Raw genomic sequence first — 21,572 nt, forward strand, 5'->3', positions numbered from 1 at the left:
TGTAACAGACACCCAGTTTCTCACACAAGCACCCCACATCCCACAGGCCAGGTGACTCAGCCAAACCTGGAGGTGTCTTCCTAGTCTGACAGGCAAAGAAGAGTAGGGGAACTGGTTGGAGTGTTGCAGGGCTTACTCTGCCTTATATCCTCCTGTCCATGTCAGTTCCTCTGGGGAGTTGGCCTACCTCAACATTTTCAGGACCCAATTTAAAATGCCCATTTTCTATCTCTTTAGTGTCTTTATCCAATCTTTTTAGTTTGGTAGCAGAGTAGTCCACCTCTGCTCATTCTGTCTTAGCCAGGGCAACACATCTTACCCAAAAAGATTACCCACAGCTTGAGTAACCCCCACCATGGCCAACAGAATCAGGGGCCCTAAGTTATTATTTGACATGGGGTCAGCCCACCATGCCAAGGACAGTGCAGCTAAGAAGGTTAACACCAGGCAGAGGGCCACTGACACCTGCCAGTGCCCAGAGCCACATCTTTAGCTCGTCCCTGACAGGTGAAGGATCCAGATTATAGGTTTCTGGTTGCCTGTGTTCTGCTTTAGAGTGGAGCATTACAATCTCTTGTAGCAATCACCCTTCTTCCAACTATTTTTCTCTCAGCTGAGGAGCCAACAACTAAAGTTAAGCAGCTGCCTGACTAGCCAGCACTTTTTGTGGGGCAGGTAGGGTTTCACAAGTAACACCAATGGAGTTCTCCCCTACTGGGGTAGAATGCCCATGGCTCACTGGAACAGGGGCCAACAGTTGGCCACCTTTTTTACACTTTCTCTTTCTTTCTTTTGGGGCTTACCTGCACTAGCTGCAGGCTCAGCCCCCACCAAAAAGAAATCTTTTGGTGAGGACTGGGACTGGGCAAGTACCTCTGTTCGGCTGCGACCAACCTCTGGGTGGTCATTTTCAAAGAGACAGTCAAGGGGGAGGTCTTTATTGACTAACACCCTTCTCAACCTTAGGGAACCAGCTATTTTTAGGGGCACTACAGACACCAGCCTATCAGTAACTGCCCCTGGGATGACCCTTACTCTTTTTGTCTCACCTGGAACATACTGGATTGAGAGTACCAGCCTGTCATGCACAGCAGGCTGACAGGCACAGGTATCTCTCAGGGCAGTGTCTGGGATTTCATTCACCAGTACATGGTGGAAGTGCTTACTCCCCTCAGTAATCTTCTAGGTCTAGTAAAATGCAGATGACCCAAGCAATAGGCCCATTGATTATGAAGAGATAGATTATTCTGAAGATTTAAAAGACCGGGCAAGAATTACTTCACAAAAGCAAGATGATCATGACCCTCAATATTCTCTGGTAATCCATATAAGTGAAGATTATTCCTTCTGTTTCTATTTCCAAGCTATTCAGGGTGGAGTTTAAGCTTTTGGATCTCTTGCTCTAGTAAAGGATTATTGGGGTCCACATCTTGACGATCGCTAACATGCTCTTCCATTTCAAAGAACTTGCCCGCTATAGCGATCCACTTCTCCTCAATTTGTTGAAGTTTTTCGTTAGTGGCACTCATTAAAGACTTAAGACTATGCACCTCATCAAGGATCGTGTCCAAAACAGGATTATGAGAAGACATAATGGGTGATGAAGGATCACTCTACACTCTTTTAGGTTTTGTGCCTGAAGAAGTAGATTTAGACGATTCAAGTAGATCACTGGCCATTTCGACATAATGCCCGGAACAATGTGGAATCTTCTGAAATGTAATATTTAGTCCATCAATGAATTAATGAAGAGAGGTGGACAGATGCAGTCATTGAAAAAAGGAAGCAGAAGAAAGATGCAGCAATGGAAAGTCACTCCATTGTATTATATATTAGGAAGAATTCCATAGAAAATCCTGGCAAGTAGGCAGCATGTTGAAAAGAAGTAATTGTAGAGATAATAGAAATGTGAATAACAAGGAGTGCATAGACAAAATGGTGTCTGCTGATTGAATATGTTCATGCACAGCTGCAGTGCCAAATAATAGAACCAGCCTTCATGCACTTTAAAAATGAAGGCAAATGCAGCATCAGTGCATAGGGCACAATTAGAAACGGCTAGGACATTAGTTTGAACACAGCGAGATGAAATACTGGAGAGCCGATAGCACAAGTGGGGTGCAGGTGAAATGGTGGCTGCACAAGTCTGACAGGAGACCACCGCCACGACTCCGGGGCACACCAGACGCTCCGTGCTGATACCTGCTGGCTCAAAATGTTGCTGAAATGTTGTGGAGCTTCAAAAAATGCTTTGGCTGTCAAAGTGCGGATTAAAGATGGCTTATTTAAAGTAAATTGCTCTAAGTCATTATGAAGTTTAGCATTCTGCTGCCATCTTGTTCAGCATGGAAGCCACACACCATTTTTAAATTCTTTAAAAAATACACTCTGAAATAGCAGTAATGGTTTATGTCCCCTGAATTGTTCATGGAAACATTGCAAAATAATTATTTTCAATTGTGTTGTGAAAGGAAGGATCTCATGAATTATTGACTATGACCCTGGTATGACACCCCGTCTCAAATCACATTTTCTGAACAACATTAGCCCTTGGAGAAAACAAAGCTAACACAACTGCAAGGGCTTCCCCATGCCCAGCGCAGGGGGAAACTCTGCAAAAAAACCTGGGGGTCTGGTTCAATGAAAACCTGACTTTTTCAACCCAGGTCAAAAAGCTGGCTGAGACCTGCTTCGGCACTCTGAAAGCTCTGAGGAAGTTTCTTCCTCTCCTTCCAAGACCTGCTAAGGAAACTGTTGTCCACACTCTGATCTTGTCCCGTTTGGACTATGCCAATGCTCTTTATGTTGGCATCCCGGGCAACCTATTGAATAAATTGCAGGTAGTTCAAAATGTGGCTGCCAGACTCCTGCTGGGTTTGTCTAGCAGGTGCAGAGTGTGCGCTCACTTGCGTTCTCTGTACTGGCTGTCATTGGAGTCCCGAATAAAATGCAAAATTTTGGCTATGGCCCATAGTGCTCTCCATGGCCTGGGACCTATCTACCTACAGAAAAGATTTGCTTTGCTTTTTATAACCCAGTGAGACATCTGCGTTCTTCCTCTCAACTTCTGTCGCAGATCCCTAGGTTCAACCGCCAAAGGCTGGGTGGGAGCTCCATTGCCCGGAAAGGGGCTTTGGCATGGAACGCACTGCCCCTGGTTTTGCACTGCATTCATGATCCTGCGATATTTAAGTTAAAGTTAAAAACCTTTTTCGTCTAGTTCTGCTTCTGCTTCTGATTCCTTTTATAAGTACGCGCCTGGACACCATGTTCCTAATATATACACTTCATAGTACAAATAGCATGTATTCGGAAGGTAGTGTAATATTTATAGAAATGATAATATTTCGCCCATAAGTTACTTAAAACTTTATTGTGTAGGTACATTTGGCCTTTCGAAAAGCATTACAAATGCAGTGTCATTCGTTTAGCCCTGAATTGATAAATGTATACCCATAAAATCTGCCAAGTATATTGGAGACCAGCATAACAATGGTAGGGAACGGATTCTGGATTATGAGAGACATTGGACATAGGATGATGGAAAATGTGTAAAGTATTTTAATGAGAAGCAAAATCAGGAGGAGTATGAAAATATAAATGCAACTAGTGAAAATAGCAATAACACTTCTATGGACAGGTGAGATAACAATTAAAAGTCTGGCATGAGGAGGGATGTAGTAGATGATGATGAATGATTATAGCGAAGATGCACATAAGTGAACTGTTTGTAGCGCAAGCTCCATTAAATGTTGAAAAGAAGGACATTGTGCCTATGTATGCAGGAGCACTAAAGTTGGCAGTCTGTTAAAATACTTGGGCATTGAAGAGTATGATGACAAATGAAAGTATATAATGAATGTATTGGGGCGGAGAACTCAAATGCAAAAAACAATTATGACTAAAGTATTTGTAGACTGGGTGCAAAATGAACCATTGCTGTGAATACATTAACACCATAAGATTAGTAGCTTTTAAGACCTTGCAATACAGTTCATTATGTTTTGACCACAATGTCTCCTCAGATAGGAATCAGCCATATGCAAGTCAACCTTGGTCCTGATCCAATAGGAGGAGCCAATTTTGAACTACCATGTCAGGTCCTTTCTGGATGGGAACACAAACAACTTCAGACTAGTTTCATTCTATTTGAGCCTCATGAGAAGGGTGGAGCTTGAGTACAGTGGCATAGTGAGGACCCACACCTGAGCATACCCGTTCCATTTAGTGGCACCTTGAGGTAAACATAAAAGTGGATGGATGGATTGGTTTCATTATTCTCAGCCACTTGTATTTACTCTGGGCTAGAATCCAGTCCACTGAGGTATATTCTGCAGTAATATATTTCTGCTGTTTGTGTGGATTTTGCTTTACAAGATGTGTACTGATGACAAATCTCGAATACAAATGTTGGCAGCAAATGAATCATAGTTCTAAAACACAAAGATAAATTCCCAAATAGTGACCGAAAATTCAAGGTATGTCCCGGACATTTATTTTTTGTTTTTCAAAAGGAAAGGAAGTTCCCACTTTGGTAGTTTGTTTTTGAAAAGCAAAAAACTTTGCTGCCAGGTGCATTGAACATGGTACCCCAAGACAAAGCTTCAGTGCATTGGGAAACCTACGCCTGCCTGATGGAGTACACAAAATTGGTGGTCTGTAATTCACCAGAGCAGTGGGCTACACCCCTCCACTGTCTTGATGGAAACGTTTGCTAATATCTAAATAAGTCATAAAACCTAAACTAAAACAAGGATTGTACATTTATAATAATGAAATACAAAATTGCATATTGGTAGAAATTAATTCTGTCAAAATGCACTTCTCTATCTAAGCCTCAGGTTTAGGTTTACCTCCTTTTTTTATTGAGAAGTACTAGGTTAGTTTGACGTTTACCAGTATATGAGAACTAAAGCTTACCATTCTGAGAGCTTTAAAATGAATTTACATGATCACTGGAGAAGTTAAATGTGTTTCCAAACTTTTAGACATTTTAGAAAATGAAATTTACTTGTCAGCTTCGTATGTCTGTGAAATGTGGTCAAATGTTGTAGACAAAAATCCTGTTATTGGTTTATCCACTTTGCTTTAATATGTGAACCCCTTAACCAATCATCAACCAATTTGGCATATACAATAGTTTGATCCCTCTTACCCATGGCTAAGATATTTGTTGCTTTTACCTTTTTCAGCCAATTTAAAAACGAATATAAATGTTACTAGGCATGCATGTTTAATGGCAGCCTTGTAAGGAATTCCACTAAAATATTGTTGGTAATATGTGGTGCTATTGCAATATTGTGGGAATATATTGCGGACTTTTAGACCTGCCAGCTTTAGGGTGATCTGTCCCCAAACCTTTTGCCTTCTGCTCTTCTGTGTTGCTGAATTTGTTTTTGTTGGCAGTAGTACTCTGTGCACTTTTTCACTGCTAACCAGCGCCAGAGTGCTTGTGCTCACTCCCCAAAACATGGTAAAATTGGCATACACCCAATTGGCACATTTACTGTACTTGTAAGTCCCAAGTAAGGTGGTACTATATGTAGCCAGGGCCTTGTCATCATGGTTGCCCATTACTTTCAACTTTGCCTCAGTCATGTGTGACTAGATGCTGCAGTTGGTGCTTTGATATATTAGGCGCTATATTCTACTTTAAAAGTAAAAAAATCATAAATACATTTCTACTGATTGGATTTTTGTTATTTTGGTGTTAAATAATCATTTACATTGTACTCTACTATTCTGAATTGGTGTGGGATTTTTGCTGGTGATAATTAAGATATCCATCAGCTCAGGGGAGGACAACATTTCTTAAGTCCAAAATCATATGGCCGGGATGCCCGCCACCCCCTCCCAACACATATCCCCAAGGATGGGAAGTCGGACAATAGTTGAACTTTTGGAAGACGGGAGGGAGTCACCCTCCCGGCCGTATTTATTAAAATATGAAACAAATTTAAAACATTAAATAAAAGTTTCATCATTATGCATTATGTACAATTTGTCATTTATTACATTTCGATGCAGTCATGTACTTTTGGCTAACATCCTGGAAATGCATATACTCTAATTCAAATTGTACATCCTAGCATTAAGGGCCAACGGCAAGGTCCTAACCGGTGTCAGATCCCTACTACCAAACTCCCGCCCTCACTGTGTGAGCGGCGCATGCGCAGAGGGCTCTACCCTCATTGCCAACTGTAACTTCCCTTGTCGTGGTGGGGGCCCCCTTTTTACTCGACGCCATCTTAAGGGTCGTCCGAGTTCCCGTATGAGGTCTCTGTAGGAAGGACAGCGTGGACTCTCCCCCCCAACCCCACACTCTCTATCCGCCGTCGCGGATATCCGGCCCCCGGGAAATTAGTAAGGAGGGGCATATAACCGCCTCCCCCCCCGGGAGGGGCCCATGGCCATCTCCCCCTAGGTGCCCCATCGTTAGTGGGTGCCGCCTCCCCGTGGAAGGGGCCAATGGTCGTCTTCCCCCGGGCGCTCCCATCCATTGTGGGTGGCGCCCCACTCTAGGGACCTTGAAATTACTGCTCACCGATCATGACCTTACCGCCCGACAAATAAATACGACAGTTGTTTTACCTATGAAAAGAAAAAATTTTTTTTTTACATCATCTTACTGTTAACACTGAACTTTCCTGCATGAAGGCATTTCTCTAATGCAAACCAAATCTTTATTCTCAAAGTTCCTTCATTCTCTGTACCAAGGAAAAAAGGCCTGAACTTTCATCACTCAGAAAAACTTTATTTTCCTCCAAACATTTGCTATCAGGGGCTGGTGGGTGGGTCAAAATTGCTGCTTGTTCCGTCGAGGGCTCACGAGCAACGAGTGGGTGCAGCCTTCCGATCCGAGGAACAAGAGGCCGATCTTCTGGATTCCCGCTCCTTTATCCTTCTGCGGGAGGGCGTGTACCCGTCCCCGATACGCCTACTGGGCGTGGTCTTCCAACGAGGTGTCTAGGACAACCCCTCTTGGGCGGGGGAAGGCGCGCCCCGGCTATGCCGCTTTGGGCATACCAGCCGGGCTACGCCCCCCCCCCGCCAAAACTGGTTTCCCGGGGGGTTCGGGGCACCCATCCATACGTTCGGGGGGACCGAGCGGTCGCCCCTTTCCATATGGCCGGGATGCCCGCCACCCCCTCCCAACACATATCCCCAAGGATGGGAAGTCGGACAATAGTTGAACTTTTGGAAGACGGGAGGGAGTCACCCTCCCGGCCGTATTTATTAAAATATGAAACAAATTTAAAACATTAATTAAAAGTTTCATCATTATGCATTATGTACAATTTGTCATTTATTACATTTCGATGCAGTCATGTACTTTTGGCTAACATCCTGGAAATGCATATACTCTAATTCAAATTGTACATCCTAGCATTAAGGGCCAACGGCAAGGTCCTAACCGGTGTCAGATCCCTACTACCAAACTCCCGCCCTCACTGTGTGAGCGGCGCATGCGCAGAGGGCTCTACCCTCATTGCCAACTGTAACTTCCCTTGTCGTGGTGGGGGCCCCCTTTTTACTCGACGCCATCTTAAGGGTCGTCCGAGTTCCCGTATGAGGTCTCTGTAGGAAGGACAGCGTGGACTCTCCCCCCCAACCCCACACTCTCTATCCGCCGTCGCGGATATCCGGCCCCCGGGAAATTAGTAAGGAGGGGCATATAACCACCTCCCCCCCCTGGGAGGGGCCCATGGCCATCTCCCCCTAGGCGCCCCATCGTTAGTGGGTGCCGCCTCCCCGTGGAAGGGGCCAATGGCCGTCTTCCCCCGGGCACTCCCATCCATTGTGGGTGGCGCCCCACTCTAGGGACCTTGAAATTACTGCTCACCGATCATGACCTTACCGCCACAGACCGGATAGTTGACCGACGATCCGGTCCCCCCCAACTCCTCCTATAGGTCATGCTTCCTCAAACCTCTTAGCCATGCAACAAAGTCTCCTATGAGTAAATCATTCCCTTCCCTGGACAGGTGAACCCCATCGTTCCGGTACATATGGTCACCCCGGATACACCCATGAGGAATGACATGCAACTGTGCAGAACGGAACAATCTACCAATCTTATTATTGACCCGTTTAACCGAATGGTTCAGAGCTGACACCGAAAGGCCCCCCTGCCACCTCCTTCTAGGAATCATGTGGGACCAGGCAATCGTGCACCCCGGGACTCTTTTAGCCAACCAGCTAACAGCCAACAAGACTCGTTCAAGTAACACTCGTCTACCCAGTGTCACCAAGTCGTTGCCTCCCAGGTGTACTATGATGGCGCTGACCTATGCCGCCCTAAAAGTCCCTCGAAAAATGACTCAAATTTGTCATAAACGAGCCCACCTTTCCCATGGAAGGCCACTCTGAACCCGTATTCCCCAGGTGCGTGAATCGCGTCACCTTCCTTGAATACGTCACCGGCGCGCCTCACGTATGAGTGGCCCACGACCCATACCATCCTCTCTCCAGTCGGTGACCTCTGACCGCTGGTCTCTTGATGCAGGGTCGACCTCCAATTCCGCCCTGCGTGGCAGGTTCGCGAAACTGCAAAGTAAACAAAAGACAGAAAACGTGAGTGTATGTCAATTGATCACTTACAACATGTGCAAGCGCACGTACCTCTTGAAGCAGTTCGAGGACCAACGGCCCAATTGTTTCACTTCCTCAGCACTCTGACCCCTGGCTGTAGCCTCAGTAGCAGCCCCTATCCTAAAGGAGTGGGTCCCAAAATCGCACGGGTCCATGCCCGCGTCAGCGATTGCCAGTGCTAGCACCCTCTGAAACTGAAATCTCGTCAGTGGGGTGCCATCCTTGTGTCGGAGCAAACTCCCCCCCCATGCGGCCGCTCTCAGCGCCAAATAGTCTTCCACACCCTTCAACGGGCAAACGGGGGACCCACGTCTGCGCTGTACGACAACACTGTCTCCCATAGCCCCCTGGTCAGTCTTGGACCTGGCTATCGTGATTACCATTGAATCACCCCTTATTTGGATGTGATCCCTGCACAAGCCTCCCTCCATATCTCTCTTGTTCCTTGCGACAAGTTCGCTCACCCTCATGGCCCCATGGAATGCCAATGTGAACGCTGCCCGGAACAGAACTGCTTCGTAATGGGAGGAACACGTCTCATCCAGCTTTGCTAAAAGCAGAGACAGTCTGTCTAAGCCAATCGGGTGCCTCGTATCTTTCTTGCAACCCTCAAGGCGCTGCCAGCCGCGAAGGGCTTTCTTCACCAAAAAAGAACCTGTAGGGTCTTTTATGCCGTGTACCTGGGCCATGAAGGAAACAGCCGCCCTATGCCTACCGGCCGTTGCCACTGATCGGCCCTCCCTGTGTAGTGCAACCAGGTACCCCAGGAAGGATTCCTCCTGACCCCAATTCGGACTTCCCGTGGGACCTAAATATGTGCAATAGGAACGAAACGCTCCTTCGTATGCTTTCCTTGTCCTGGGGGCTAGACTCGCTGCCACGAGGTCTTGTAATCCGAGGCACCGATTAGCCACATTGCTTCTGGGAATGGTGCTGCCTCTAGGTCTGCTGTGGGCAGATAACCCCTGAATGCCTGTATATGTGAACGAGAGAGTGCATCAGCCGCATGATTCAGTACACCTGGCACATGTTTCGCCCTGAACAGTACATTCAATCTCATGCAAAGCAGCACAATCTCTTTCAACAATCTCAAGATCATTTTGCAGCGTGCTGCCTGTTGGTTAATGCAATCAACAACAGTCATATTGTCGGACCAAAAAACCACTGAGCGGCCCCTGAAGTCGTCAGCCCATGTCATCAGAGCAACCCAGATGGGGAATAACTCGAGGAACCCAATGTTACCTGTGAGACCGTTGGAGTGCCACCATGTTGGCCATTTTTGTGCCGACCATCGATCACCTAAGATGGCGCCAAAACCCACGCTCCCTGCCGAGTCGGTCCATAGACCTAATTCCTCCGAATACTCTGGCGGGGAGCTCCAGACGACTCGACCGTTGAAGTCCGCCAGAAATGCCAACCAAATACGCATATCCTGGCGAACCTCTCCAGACAGTCTCGTACGGTGGTGAGCCTCTTTGAGACCACCCATAGCTTGCGCGATAGAGCGCGAAAACGGGCGGGCCATAGGAATCACCCTTAAGGCAAAATTAAGCTGACACACTGTTTGTTGTAACTGGTGCAGGGTCACTTTCTCCCCACCCAGGCATTGCATCAAGGAAGCCTGGAACTTGATCACTTTGTCTACTGGTAGTCGGAAACACCCCTCCACAGAATCGAGCTCAATTCCCAGAAACTCCAGTGAAGTAGATGGTCCGACCGTCTTACCTGGTGCCAATGGGACACCAAATTCATTCATGAGGATGCAGAAATCATACAGCGCCTGTGCGCAGTTCGTATCACCGGCTGCCCCCAAAAACAGAAAGTCATCCAGATAATGCATAACATGTCTATGCCCTGTAGCCTCAGTAAATGCCCATTCCAAAAAACAGCTAAACATCTCAAAATATGCACATGAAATGGAGCAACCCATGGGCATGCATTTATCCATGTAATAACTTCCCTGAAATGCAAAACCTAGCAGGCGCTGATCCTGCGGGTGCACCGGAAGCAACCGGAATGCTGATTCGATATCACATTTCGCCATCAGCGCCCCAGGGCCTAGGTGGTTCAACATGGCCAAGGCATCGTCGAACGATGCATATCGTACTGCACAAACTTCTGGGTCAATGGCATCATTCACCGAGGAACCCTTAGGAGCAGAAAGATTATGTATGAGTCTAAACTCCCCTGGGTCCTTCTTCGGGACAACCCCTAACGGGGAACATATGAACTCGGCCACCGGCGGGCAGGAAAAGGGGCCAGCCACTCGTCCTAAACTGACTTCTTTTGCTATTCTCTTTTCTGCCACGCCTGGGTTGTGCCGTACCGATAACAGGTTTCTACAAAAGGAGTTCCCCCGAACTTCCCCAGCCGGGATGTGGAAGCCATGTAAGAATCCCTTCCTCAACACCCCAGCGGATACATGATCAGGGTATTTGTTTAACCACGGAATCATAACCATGAGATCAACGGGTGTAGGCAATCGGTTACAAAGGTCTACCTCACTCCTGCTTAGGTCCACCTTTTCCTCCCGTCCCGCCATTTTTCGATCTACATGCACTTTCCGGGTGTGAGGAATTCCCACAGCCGGCACACACATGCTTAAACTTGCATGTCCCCTGCGGTCTGTTACAATTGCCTCGATTGAAGCCCCAACAGACCCCTCCTTTTCCGCCATTCCCGCCAACTCTAGGCTGATAGCCCCCACCTGTGCCTGCTCGAAAGGGCACCCCGGGTTTTTGGCGGACCACTCCGGACCCGCTCCCGCCTGGCGAGGACGTACCTGTCGCCCCCGGCAGGAGTTGCTTGTGCCATGACACCGAGTCCAAACAATCCCAAGACAAAGAAGCATCATATTCTTTTGCTTTACGGAACTTCATGTCATAGCCTTTCCATTCTTCCCCCTCATACATTGAATAAAAATCCATAATGCGATTCTGATAGCAAACCAACTCAGTCATAACCTCAGGTTTACGTTCCCCCATAACTGCGGTAAATATAGAGAAGGCCTTAACCCAGTTCGTCACTGTCACCCTGAACTCGGCCATCTTGGCGCGCCAGACACTAGGGTGCCACAAATCTTTCTGCGTTTTAGCATACTCCATCTCACGATGGTCCGTTAACAATGAAAACATGTTGACATACTTGTCTCCCCATATTAACTCCTTCGTGGCCAAGGGAATGTGCTGTGCAACCTTTTCCCGCCTTGAGGGTATCGAGCCCTCCCCCACCATCGGCAATGCAAGCTTACCCGGATCGGCTGTTGTTGCCGCCATCTTTTCTTGACCAGCTGCTGGTACTCCCGGCGCCACCTGTGGGGGAACAAGAGGAACACTCGCCTTCGCGACATCTCTCGATTGCCGCAACTGCTTTATTAACACTCTGGCTTCTTCGGCCGGATCTCCCGGGGTCGCCGTGCCCCCCACCTTTGTTTTGAGCCATGCCGTCAACTGTGCGGCCAATTCTGGGGGTATTTCATCGTCCTCGACGGAGGTGATCACCACCGGGATAGGCTGGCCTACATCTGGGTTCTGAACCGGGTTATCGACCGGTACGAGGGGGGCGATGAGAGGTAACTCTGGGACTGGGACCCCCCCCGAAACCGCCCTTTCTTTGACCCGCTTCCCTCTTCCCCCGGGGACTATTCCCGGCAAAGCCGGGCCTATAACCTTTTTCGGCTGACCTGGGTCGTTCAATGCGGCCACTTGCTTCTTTACCTCCGCTAAACCTCTCCCGAGCGATTGGACTTGTCCGAGCTTTCGGTCCATACAAGTCATCCGATTCGACAACAGGCGTAACATCCTCTCTGTCTCGGAGCCCTTTCCCGCTTTCTTGCTAGGCATGGTTTCGAGTCTTCCGCCCTTGGTCGATCCACGAGGTCCTGAAATCTATGGGCCCTCGAAACTGAAAGAGAAAAAACAAGATTACCACATTCAAAATTGCTGCTTGTTCCGTCGAGGGCTCACGAGCAACGAGTGGGTGCAGCCTTCCGATCCGAGGAACAAGAGGCCGATCTTCTGGATTCCCGCTCCTTTATCCTTCTGCGGGAGGGCGTGTACCCGTCCCCGATACGCCTACTGGGCGTGGTCTTCCATTGAGGTGTCTAGGACAACCCCTCTTGGGCGGGGGAAGGCGCGCCCCGGCTACGCCGCTTTGGGCATACCAGCCGGGCTACGCCCCCCCCGCCAAAACTGGTTTCCGGGGGGTTCGGGGCACCCATCCATACGTTCGGGGGGACCGAGCGGTCACCCCTTTCCAATCAACTCTGACATTGCAGCATTTGAACCAAGGAACAGACTTGCAGCTCACACCTGATTAGAGTCGAGAACTCTGAACCAAAATAGATTAAATGTGAACCTATAGACCAGAAGTCAACATGATAATTTGAGATTCTATGGCATCTCTGACAAATGTAGAAAAAAATGCATTGTTCAATACCTGTCTGACATAATCTAACATTTGTTGGCTACCACATTTACACTGCTAGTAAAATAGATCTGACCCCAGAACCGCACCAAAAGAAAATCTCTAAGGTATATCTTAGCAGGTTTCTTTCTACATCAGGAAGTAGTATACTTCCTTCTATATCACTAGTCCAGAATTGTTCGGAAGTCTGCAAATAAGAGAGGGCTGTTTAACTCTGATGATGAGGCAATGAATATTTCTGCTGACTTTTCTCATAAAATAAACATCAGATGCAGGAAATTCTTACCGCAACATCCTTGCATTAAAAGGGCCACTTGAGTTTTGACTTCCTTGGGAAGATACTAAACTAGTGAACTTGATCGGTGTCTGTAGCAGACAGACCTGTCAATGTCCAGGAGTCCTGGCCAACTGATCACAATATGTTGCTGGTGCAATGCAAAAAAATATACACTACGCAGGTACATCATAAGCAGGCCGAACTAAAGAATTCAGAACCTGTGACAACTTCCAATATTAGAAACAAATCCTGTTCTCCTTTAGAAGACAAGGACAAACAAATAAAAATGCCCTATGCTGATGTAGGTTTTAGCCTTTCACCCTTAACATTTTTGTCTCACGATAGCAACTGCTTATTGGTCACTTTCACCTGGTTGCATCAGGTAGAGCCATAGCCTACAGACTATCAACTAAGGTGTCCTCTCTTATATCTTGCTGCCAAAACATTTGCCATATGTCATCGATACATGCTGGTACACTCGCCTTACCTTTTCCTTGCCATTTGATGACATGTTTTGTCACATTTAGTTTATACACATAACAACCTTATTGGCCCATTAAAAATGCCTCTAGCCTCTAAATGTTTTATCACTTTCTGTGTTGTGCCCAAAGATTCAAACACCCTTTTGAGCTTAATAATGATCACAATTATTGACCACCTCACTGAAGTTGGTTATTCCACACAAAGTATTTCCCACCTTATAAAAGTAAATCTAGGGTATGGTGCCACTGGGTTACTCATTCCTGCTTCTTGGTAGGTGACCTGTGGGACAGTGTTTTTTGGTCAATGTCCTACTCTACAAATGTATCTTTGCTGGACCCCTGTTTTTTCCTTCATGCATCATATGTTTCCGTGCCTTCACATCCTACTGAAAGACTATCATTGCACTCATGCACAGCAATTAGTTATTGCCGTGAGTGCAGTGGCATAGCAAGTGGGGTGAGGGGGTGGTCCACCCTGGCCGGCACAAGTTTTGGGGGAGGCGCCCCCTTACCAGCAGCCGTCGCGGGGCAGCAAATGTGGGGACCTTAACCACCCCCCCGGCACTCTTACTTGCGGCCGCCACAAGTGGCAAATGCCCTGACTGCCACAGGCTTCAAAAGGTCTAGCTATGCCACTGTTTTAGTGGCTCTCTACCCCCCTCAATTTGCAACATTAAAATAGCAATTCAATTCAATTCAAAAGTGCTTTTTTCCGAGTAATTACTCATAAAAGCAAGACATACAAACATATTAAAAAACGATTAAATATACAAGTAATCAGAAGTTACAGAGCACTTACAAATCCATAAGAACAGTTATACAACGATAAACCACAATATTAATAAGCAAATAAGAAGGTGTAAAAGTTCTTTGTTAAAATCTTTTTTTGGGTAACCAATAAGTTAAAAACATTAATATACATTTCGTGGAGACACTAATACAATACATAGGCAAAGAATAGTCAATTCACTAGCAGTCTCTGCCTAATATCGGCAGAGAATAGTTACATAACTAGCAGTCTCTGCCTAATTATCCAAGCCCAGCCAAGGTATTTTGCAGTGGCAATTATAATCCATGTGAGGGAGGTTGAACATAAAATACGCAACGCAACTCTACTGCATGTGGTACCAAGGTTCCTGCACATAGGTGCCAGCCAGACTCGTCTAGGGTCTCTGTAAGCTTTGCAGGAAAACAAAAAGTGACCGAGAGATTCTCTTCCTAAGCCACAAGCAGGGCAGATAGTGGACCCTCCGGGGCCCCATTTTGCTGTTAGTATTCTTAGAGGGAGTGAACCCGCTCTCATTTGGAATAGAAGTTTCCTGTCTAAGGGTTTAGATATAGAATCCCAATACATTTCAAATACAGGAAACAATTTGACCTCCAGAAAACTAACAGCCATGGACCCATTATTAGAATTGCGCAAACTGACATTAGCAACATATTCCCAAAACATATTCTTTAAGATTGACTTGGACGGAAATAAAGCTCCTGATGGGTCATCCCACAGCTCACTTAACCCGAGCTCAAACAACATCAATTTTAACGATTTAAACCAGGTAATCTTATGGAAACAGTCTGCTTTAATAACGTCAGTAAAGCCTTCCGCATAGTGGGAAAGCTCGGGGGTAGTCCAGAGCCTACGCCAGTATAGGATTGGCCGTAGTCTGGCTAAGTCCACAATTTGCTTCCTGCCGAGATCATATCTCAAGGGCAGTAATGGCAGTGCTATTCGGGGTACCAGTAATTGACCTAAAAAATGTATTCTCGGATATTTGAAGCGCACTCAGATTTTCATACCCCCACATCTCTGCCCCATATAACGCAGACCCGATTGCCTTAGCTTCATAAATCATCAGAGCTAGTTTAACTGGTTTAGTCAAAGACTTCCTATGTTCCAGATTGATAACACCAGCTAGTTGTTTATGACGTAGAGTTGCTATATCAATGTGATGACACCACCTATTGTCATCCGCTATATGAATCCCCAAGTAGGTGAATGACTTTACCACATCAAGAGGACGACCACTCATGGCAATTTTGGACTTAAAACTACGATGTGGGTTAAAAATCATGAGCTTCGTTTTAGACACATTCACCTCCAGACCGTGATCCACACAAAAGGTATCAAAGATGGACAGTGCATGTTGTAAACCACTTGGGGTTTTGGATAAAATTAACGTGTCATCCGCGAACATTAAAATAGGAACTTTTACACCTGCAAGAGAGGGAGCATCCACTGACTGGGATAACATGCGTGGGACAATACCATTAATAAATAAGGTAAACAAGGTTGGGGCCATTGAACACCCTTGCCGAACCCCGCGCTCAACAGGAAATTCAGCAGTGTCCTTACCATAACCACCCCACTGAATTTTTGCGTAGGTTAATTCATGAAGTCTCATAATCACGGTCAGCAGAACCATGGGAACCCCCAGAGCCTCCAGAACCTGCCACAATTTTGCCCTTGGCACCAGGTCCCACATATGACCTAGGCACCATAAGATACTGTTAATATATCTTAAGATAATGTCAAACTATTAAATGAAAGAAAGTCCTTACTACTTTGAAACAACATCTGCAGACACAGTACTCCTGCAGAAGATTCATTCCCCCCCATATGATATGACAAACAAAAGAGAAACAGAGCTGGTAAAGTGATTAGCAGTGCAAGAACTTCATCTCAGACTGCCTATGTACCTATACGCTCTAAAAACTGTTGAACTGCCTGACTTTTCACAAAGACGATAACAGTGAAGAACCTCAAAACCTGGAGAAATGATAAGAGCTTGTATGCCTTCTTTAAAATAGATGCTCTGGGTTCCAAATTGATTATATCCATGGCCGACATCCATTAGAACACAGGTCACAGTGGAGGATGGAGGCAATTGGAAAATTGCATTTGATCCCCTTCTAGTCAGGATGACCAGAAGAAGTACAACAATTGTGACAGGGCTCTATTGAAAGATATTTGACATACATGAGGTCTACTTGACACCTAGAAGTTGACATATCCAAATGAAAAATGTCACCTTCCTTTTCCATATTTCAACAGCACATTATCAAATATTATTTCCTCACCTCGGTGCCTTATTACATGTACAGCACTGTGACATTCTAAAAGGAGGCATTATGAATAATAGCCTGGTGCTGGGACAAGGAATATGCCATTTTCCTGCCTTTGATATACTGGAGAATGGACACTACAGAAATCAGTCAGTCAGTCAGGCAATAAATCTTTATTCGGCTTAAGCAGCCATAAAAGAATACAAATAAAAAACATTTAGCACCTTAAAAACATCACATAAGAGATCCATAAATCTTGTCAATACCTAGGATAAGGTGCATTTCTAGTAGGCTTTACAACAACTAAGTAAACCTCCATAATTTCCGGATTAATCAAAAAACCATAGCTTCAAATAAACACACTTCCTAAAATTCAGCATCTGGGAGTGATTCATAACACCAATTCAAATTTACAAAAAAACATTATCACAGTATACATAAGCCAACTGGACATTATTTTAAAAAACAAATCCTAAAAGGCCAAAGTCATGCAGCTCTTTGGGTAAAACAGTTTTCACTGGAACAACTCAATGTGTTCTAATTCATATCTTTTCCTAATAGCCAAAGATACTTTTATGTAACTAGCTATTGCACTACAAATGTCGGGGGTGGCCAATGATTGCAAATATTTAAAATCATCAACATGTGTACATAGGCAAATTTTCTTGAACAAAGGAATTATAAATCTACTCCATGTTGTTTTATATGAAGTGCAAAATAAAATAAAGTGTAAAGTGCTTTGACTTGTGAGGTTGTCACTTGGACAAAGAGAGAGGTAATTCGCCCAACCACACTGTGATGGGAACGCCAGCAAAAAGGGCACAGTGTCAAACCGGAATCTAGTTAGATAAAATCTAGTCTGCAAGATAATAGTGAATGTTAAATATTATTGCAGTGGAGCAGCAGAAATCAAAATCATCCAGATTTTTTGGGTGGCAGAAAAGACTTCCTGAAGGGGAAAATAATGAGGGACACAGATGTTCCTCTGAGACAGGACAAAAAAGCAAGCATCTCCGATGGAATGATTTATCAGGGATCTAACCCTGCAGCAAGGTAAAAACACCAAAACCCTATTGGGTGTTATTAATTTTTATTAAGAAACAAGTTAAACTCAAGTCATCTTTAATATGCAGGTTAAATGTGCCCTTACTTGACTGAAATAGTGTCTCTATGAACATGGTGAAAAGGATGATTCTCATCCGATGTCACAGTATAAACATAAGGTATTACAGTAGGGCATCCCGATATATATGATGATCATCGGGCACAGATATATCTGAAACCAGTATAGAGCCTATAAAACGCACCCCAAAAATCCTTTAAACTGATCTCGTATGTCATGCTTAAATCCATGGGAGCAGTGCATAAAAATAAAGATCTAGAGGTTTGGTAATTGTAAGAAGCCAGGCCTTTTTGCAGATGTCTCCCACTTCTTGCCCCCATTGGGACTACTAGATGCTTGTTTTCATTCTCCTCTGACAGTGCACTGAAGCCTGCTAACCATGCCCCAGTGCCAGGGCTCTCTCCCTAAAATGTATATGTGTGAATTGGTATCCCCAATTGGCAAAGGACTTTAACACCTTTACAAGTCGCTACTATGTGGTACTATAAGGGAGTGGGTTTGAGTCCCTTCGAGCTTCTAATCAGGCACCTAGTTAGAGGACCTCTAAGTTTGGTCATGGAAGGCTGGGAGAAGTCTCCTAAGAGAACTCCAAGAGATGTAGTAAGCTAAATGCTGGCCTTCCAGAGCCAAACGCCCAAGTTGTGGAAGCAAGCCTCCCACAACTTAGAAGCTGGCCAGGAGGTCAGGAAAGCCACTCCTGTGGAATTGACACATGGGCTTAAAGTGTGGGTGATTGAGGCTGTAGAATTGGGGGCCCTCTGGGACTAATGGACTGAGCGCTATGAGGTGATGAAGAGGAAGTGAGAGACCACCTACCTGGTGGATCTCAAGATCCCAAGGCAGCCCCTCCGAGTAGTGCATGTCATTTGCCTCAAGCCACACTTTGAGAGGTCTGAGGAATGGTGACGGATAGGAGGAGGAAGAGGAGAGCCAACCTCTCCTCTACCTTCTGGACTCAAAGGAGAAGGATGGATCGAAGGAGTAGTCCTAGGCCCCACTCTCACTCTGGACCAGCAGAGGGAGTGTCAATGAGTGTTGGAGTACTTTTCCTCTCTGTTCTCTCTTATCCCGGGGATGACCCACCTGTATACCCATGATGTGGTCACAAGTGACAACCTCCCTGTGAACAGCAAATCTTACAGGTTATCAGATAAGTTGAGGTCTAGCATCAAAGCAGAGGTATCTAAGATGCTAAAATTGGGGGTCATATGGACCTCTAGCAGCCCCAGGACCAGACCGGTGGTTCTGGTACCAAAAGCTGCAACGGCAGGCACCACACCTGAACTCAGGTTCTGTGTGGATTATAGGGGGCTGAACTCAGTGACCAGGATGGATGCTGATCCAGCGGCCTATAGAAAATATGTCATAAAATACACTACCTAACTTCACCACACACTCTAAAAATCACCACTTAAAAACATGGACCCATTAACAAAACCTGACATATTTTGACCAACTGAATCATGTGGCCTAATTAAACTTATATACAACTTATATACATTTATATACATCCGCGGCAAATAAATGACATTATTTAAACAAATCCTAACTATTTAATTGGCCACCATTGGCGATGGCATCTAGCTAATGATAACCTGCACTCCCGAAATGACAAGACCAGCTTGTTTTCAAAAGTAAGATTTATTAGCTATTTATTTGAATTATAAGAATATAGTTTTATTTAGGCATTTTATTAGAATTGTTATAAGCATATTTGTAAGCATCATATAAAATTCAGATTATTTGCAAAGAATTATAAGTTCAGCATTTTCCAAAACCTAAGTCCCTAAATAAGCTAAATAAATGGAAATAAAGTAAAGTCTTTTGGGTTTCTTACGTGCTCCAAGTAAAGTCCGACAGCACGACACCCTCATCCAAAGGTTAGAAAGCAGCAGCGTAACCCATCCACGGGGCATGGGTCTTTATACCTTTCTGCACTAAGCTAATCTAAGCAAAAGTAAATTTTTCTGCAAAAGTCGATGTCCCATTGGCTCATGAGTGACAAGTGACATGTCACCTCATAATTTCAAAACATCAGTTCCGTCACTTTCTTAGACTCCATTGTCTCTACTGTACGTGCTCCGAGGCTTCCTTTGCTTGCAACAAATTTGTAATAGTTTTTCACTGGTTTCATTTCACTTCCTCGGATGCCAAGTTATCAAATGTTCCTTCTGCCGGTTCCTGACCTTGGCCACGTCCGACCAGAATAATGTCAGAGCCTCATCGCAGTTCAACAAATGTTACTTCGATGGAAAACTTTAGAAAGGACATCTCAGGCTCCGTGCAGAAAATAAATTCATCATTTTAGTAAACTCGAGTGAACTAGGCCCAAAGCAGTCAACTTAATTTCTCTAATGTATAAACAAACACAAGACAATAATTAATGAAGGAAATATTATTCATTCTGTTTCCACCCTTTGTTTGCTAATTATTAACCCACCCCTTAGTCTAATGTTACCTAGCACAAAGCAAACAAATAAAGCAGCATTTTCATATCTGCCAGTCTTCTTTATTCCACGAAATCCTTTATGCACCTATAGAGAGTAGAATGACATCACATAGACAAGGAAGGCAAAATAAGCACATGCCACTTTTAAAATTCAGCTGCAGTTAGTTATGACATGACAGAACGACAAAATTAATTTATTATTTTTGCACGAACAAAAAGAGGCAACAGTAATGCACATTTATGAGCACATATGTTAATGTTCCCGCGTGTATAAGTTTAATCTAAGTTGATTTAGTACAAATACATCACAAAACATTAATAGGATTATTTTATTTTATGGAAGTATGACTTCACGAGTTGGAATAAAAAGTTATTCTCTATCTCGCTCCATCAACTCCCTCATCTGGTGATTAACAAATCACCACACCATACCCAAATTTTAGAAAATTTAAACTAAATAGAAAATGATTCAAATTCACTTGAGTTAGTATTCTAAAAATTTGTTTCTGCAAAATCTCTGCAATTTTCATAACGAACCCTATGTAATTCTTGTAATTCTATTTCTTTTTCTTCTTCCTTTTTTATTTTATAAATTCTCTTCTTTTCTTTCATTTGTTTCTTTCTCTTATGTAATAAACAACCAATTTTTGTTAGAACTATTATAAATATTATCACAATCAAAGTTGTTAAAATCTTGCCAAGAACTGAACCACCTATTTCTTGAAACCAGGTTTTTATAGCTTGAAACCTTTTTGAAAGTCGCTCTGAGAAATCTTCCTCTTCTAATGGAACTATCTCTGAATGCATTTCTGTAATATTCTTAATGTACATATCAATTTTTTTACTTTCGTCAGGTATGTAGGTACAACAATGTTGTACATGTAAAATGCCACAAACTCCTCCCTCTTTTGCTAGAAGTATATCTAAAGCAAGGCGATCTTGCATCTCCATAGTTCTAATTGCAATGACTTCAACATTCACTAATTGGAAACCATCTGCTGTATCAGTGGACAATCTATCGACAATTGTGGATAATTTTCTAATTTTCCCTGCATTCAAGGTTATACCTACTATGGGTATCACTGCTTCAAAAATATCTCCTAAAATTTCTGTGAAACTTTCTCTTCTATATCTATTTACATGATTATTAATTTTGAACAA

At 44.5% G+C, this 21,572-nt stretch overlaps 1 protein-coding gene across 1 annotated transcript in view; it reads left to right on the top strand.

Moving 5' to 3' along the window:
- Positions 1–21,572, top strand: part of C7H17orf67 (chromosome 7 C17orf67 homolog) — a 147,876-nt gene that overhangs the window by 94,398 nt on the left and 31,906 nt on the right. The gene's annotated exons all lie outside the window — the stretch shown is intronic.

This window comes from Lissotriton helveticus, chromosome 7, assembly GCF_964261635.1.
Source record: "Lissotriton helveticus chromosome 7, aLisHel1.1, whole genome shotgun sequence".
NCBI lineage: Eukaryota > Metazoa > Chordata > Amphibia > Caudata > Salamandridae > Lissotriton > Lissotriton helveticus.